We start from the raw sequence: 4,541 nt of genomic DNA on the forward strand, positions 1-4,541 counted from the left end.
AGAGACTTTTGAGAGCCGACTTTCAGAGAATTCTAAGAGCTTTTGGTAAGATCCAAAGAGTTCAAGGAATTCAAAGTCTCGTTTTATCAAAGTGCACAAATCGAATAGAGATTCGAGTCCTAGCAGACAAGTTCCAATCGTTGGAATCCATCCCGAGGTGTGGATACGTGTAGAGGGCGAGGTAATCTTCCTACCTTTCGTGATCGAACGAATTCTTCAGTTGATATAGGCCCCGGATCGATTGAGGTAAGCGTTCTAACGTTTCTACGTTTTCAATAGCAGCATGGTTCTAGGGTTTATTAAATTTTTGTTTTACATCCGCTGCGCAAACCCTAGAATCGATCTCTTAGGAATAGGATTCGCTCATGAGATCCCAGGAAACCCCAACAACCAGAACCTGGTCCGGCGGACCAAGCCTGTTTTTGACCAAAAATGGTCCGGATGACCAACGAAGCAGGAAACGGACCAAGTGAGAAAAAATCCTGGTCCGGGGCTGACCAAAAGTCAGTCCGCCGGACCAGATGTGCCCAGAAGCCAAAATCACCGACAGACCAAGGAGAAATGGGGCGAACCAAAAACGAGAACTGGTCCGGGGCTGACCAAACGTCAGTCCGCCGGACCAGACATGGAAAAAGAAAAATTTCACGTTGAACCGAGGAAACGGGCCGAGAACGAATGACACGTCTTGGTCGGTACCTGATCAGCAGTGATCAGGGGCGGACCAGACCTATCTCATAACAAACCAACGGGCCAAGGAAGCGGAACGGACCAGAAGAGAAGGGACTGTGGTCCGGGTCTGACCAGGCTTTGGTCTGTCGGACCAGGCTCGGAGGAAAGAGGAAAATTTCCAATTCGATCGGGAAAAAGTAAACGACCAACGGGGTTGGCCCGGGCCTAACTAGACTTGACCACGGATGGGCCATAGTGAGATGTGCGACATCAAAATATGAGTGATCATTGCGTGACTATTTGTGGGTAGAATTGCATGGCGTGGAACGGTAACCCGGTAGGGACCGGATACCGTGATACGCGTTGATGGTTGAGTCCACAACCATCCACAAACACAATCACGCTTAACTCGTACGCACGAGCAAGCTACACACATGGCACACAACGTGCAATATTCCCATTGTACAATCATACGTATCACGGTATCCGGTCCCTACCGGGTTACCGTTCCACGCCATGCAATTCTACCCACAAATAGTCACGCAATGATCACTCATATTTTGATGTCGCACATCTCACTACGCCACGCAACGTCCTAGCAAAAACTCGGTTCGATTGATCCCAATCGCAACGCTTTGTCCTTTGGTGAGGGTTTGGCCCATCCGTGGTCAAGTCTAGTTAGGCCCGGGCCAACCCCGTTGGTCGTTTCCTTTTTCCCGATCGAATTGGAAATTTTCCTCTTTCTTTGTATTTTGGACGATGGGACTTGTATTTCCGCATTTTGTACGGTTTAATTATGACTATTCGGACATGTGTTGTTTTGCGATACTGGTCGCGTTGTATTCCCGCTGCTTACTCTGATTTGATTTAAAATGTTTTTGGATTTCGTATTTTCGCTTCCGCAATTTATTATTTTATTGTATATCGTCCATGTGGCACAACCCGTATACTGTACACGGGTTACGGGTGTCACAACTTTTGGTATCAGAGCCACGTTCTTTCCCTGGGAAGGAATCGTGCTCATTACCTAATGATTTTCACCGAAAATGTTTTCAAATCATGTCCGAAGAAAATCCTCTTTTGCCGAGGTCCGTACATTGATGATGCGAGCTGGAGTCGTCGAAGGCTTATTAAATTTAACATGGTGCAGTTAGACTTATATGCTTAAATAGAGATCAACAATTTCCAAAAATTAAGTCCAATGTCTATACTAAGGGATTGGAATTAGGGAACTAATTCCAAAATCCCTAAGAAGCCCTATAGCAGTACCTAAAGGAACCTGTGCCAATCCACCCCGAGTGGGAGGTTTAAGACAAAGGGGGATGACTTATCTCGCTCGCCAACTATATTGACATTAGCAGAGGACCCCCTTAAGTTCAATACGAAGGACCAAAAAGAAGATAATTAAGAATAACAACCGGGCATTCCTTATTACCCGAAGCATAGATTGGAGGACACACCGGTTACCCGAGACTTTCTAATGCTTTTCCCTGATGACTTGTCAGAATTTCTGTCAAGGGGGAGAAATGGATTTCACCACTGACATACTACCGGGTACAGAGTTAATCACCAAGGCTCTATACCGGATAACACCGGTTGAGATGATCGAATTGAATGAGTAGTTTAACGAATAAATAAAAAAGGTCTATACGCCCAACGGTTCACCGTGGGGAACACCAGTACTCTTCGTGAAGAAAAAGGACGGGAGTATGCATTTATACATCGATTATCGAGGGCTCAACCAAGTGACTATCAAGAATCAGTATCCGTTACCGAGGATTGACGAGTTGCTGGACCAGCTACAGGGAGCCCAATGGTATTCGAATATCGATCTACGATCCGGATATCCCCAAATTCGGATCAAGGAGGATGACATACAGAAGACGGCATTCGGAACTAGATATGGACACTTCGAGTTCGTGATCATGCCTTTCAGACTCACGAACACGTCTGCGGTGTTCATGTAACTGATGAACCGAGTGTTCATGGACTATCTGGATGCGATTGTCCTCTTTTTCATCTACTCGCCAGATCCGCAGACACATGAGGAGCATCTGCGGAAGATATTGCCGAGACTAAGGGAGAACCGACTGTATGCAAAGTTCCATAATTGAAGCTTTTGGTTACAGGAGATTGTATTCCTGGGACATGTGGTATCGGCCCAACGCATTCAGGTCGATCCAGCAAAGATCGAGGTCGTCATGGAGTGGCAGTCCCCAACATCTGCGACGGAAGTCAAGAATTTCTTGGGACTAGCCGGCTATTACCGACGATTCATCGAGGGATTCACCAAAATCGCTCGACCCTTGACAAAGCTGACGGGGAAGAACGTCAGGTTTGAGTGGACGGTAGAATACGAGGGGAGCTTCGGAGAGTTGAAGCGGAGATTGACATCAGCGCCGATCCTGGCCTTACCACGGCCAGGAATGTTGTACGAAGTATATACTGACGCGTCCAAGCGCGGACGAGATCATCTCAGACCGAGACGCCCGATTCACATCACGTCTGTGGAAGGCGATACAGGAAGCTCTGGGGACGAAGCTCAAGATGAGCACGGCATACCATCCCCAGACAGACGACCAGTCGGAGCGAACGATACAGACCCTGGAAGACATGCTCAGAGCATGTATTATGGAGTGGGGAGCTCCGTGGGATCGGTACTTGACATTGTGCGAGTTTTCGTATAACAACAGCCATCACACGAGCATCAGAGTGTCTCCATACGAGGCCTTGTACGGGAGACCGTGCAAGACTCCATTATGCTGGACAGAGATCGGAGAGCGTCGCGAGTTTGGCCCGGAGATTGTAGAGGAGACTACGGAGGTAATACGGAGGATTCACACCCATATGAAGACGGCGCAGGATCGACAGAAGTCATATGACGATCAACGACGTCGAGACTTCGAGCTCGAGGTCGGGGATTACGCCTTTCTCCGAGTACAGGCGATGCAGGGCCATGCCAGGTTCGGACAGAGCGGGAAGCTGAAGCCGCGCTACATCGGACCTTATCCCGTGATCGCGAGAGTGGGAGCTGTTGCATACCGTCTTGGGTTACCGCCGGAGTTGGGAAACATTCATGATGTGTTTCACGTGTCGATGCTACGGAGGTACGTAGCAGATCCTTCTCACGTGCTACAACCCCAAGAGTTGGAGTTCACGGAGACTACACGTTTCCGCGATGAGCCGCTGCAGATCGTGGACCGGAAGATCAAGAAGCTGCGGACGAAAGAGGTGCCACTCGTGAAGGTCTTATGGCGAAGCCAAGGGGTCTCTGACATGACTTGGGAACCCGAGGCAGAGATGCGTAGTGGTTATCCGCATCTATTTACTTGAGCGTTGTACGAACTCCTTTATATACGACGTTCGGCTTGTATCAGACTTATAATTCGGATGATGTGACGATGTGAATGGTGTTTTGGCGACGATGTCGAGTACAAGGAAGTATCGATGATATTATGCGATTCTGAATTCGAGGACGAATTCTTTTAAGGGGGGAGGATTTGTAAAACCCCGAAACCCAATCGGAATAATTAATTATGTAAAAACAAATAATTAAATAGAGACGTCACAAAATTACCCAAAGTGAATGGTACAATGCCGAAGAGAAGCACGGGAATCGTCACATGCGGGAAGCATCGAGAAGGAATGAAGAAGAAGGGAAAAGAAGAAAAGAAAAAAAATAATAAATAAAAAAAATAATGTGGACTTGGTCAGCCGGACCAAGGCTGGTCAGGCGCTGACCAAGACCACTCAGCCAGACTGGGCTTCAGTGGACGAACCAAGACGAAGAAAAGAAGGAATGTGGACTTGGTCAGCCGGACCAAGGTTGGTCAGGGGCTGACCAGGACCACTCAGACGGACCAAACGGGGAC

Source organism: Tarenaya hassleriana, unplaced genomic scaffold (genome assembly GCF_000463585.1).
Source record: "Tarenaya hassleriana unplaced genomic scaffold, ASM46358v1 Cleome87, whole genome shotgun sequence".
NCBI classification, from domain to species: domain Eukaryota; kingdom Viridiplantae; phylum Streptophyta; class Magnoliopsida; order Brassicales; family Cleomaceae; genus Tarenaya; species Tarenaya hassleriana.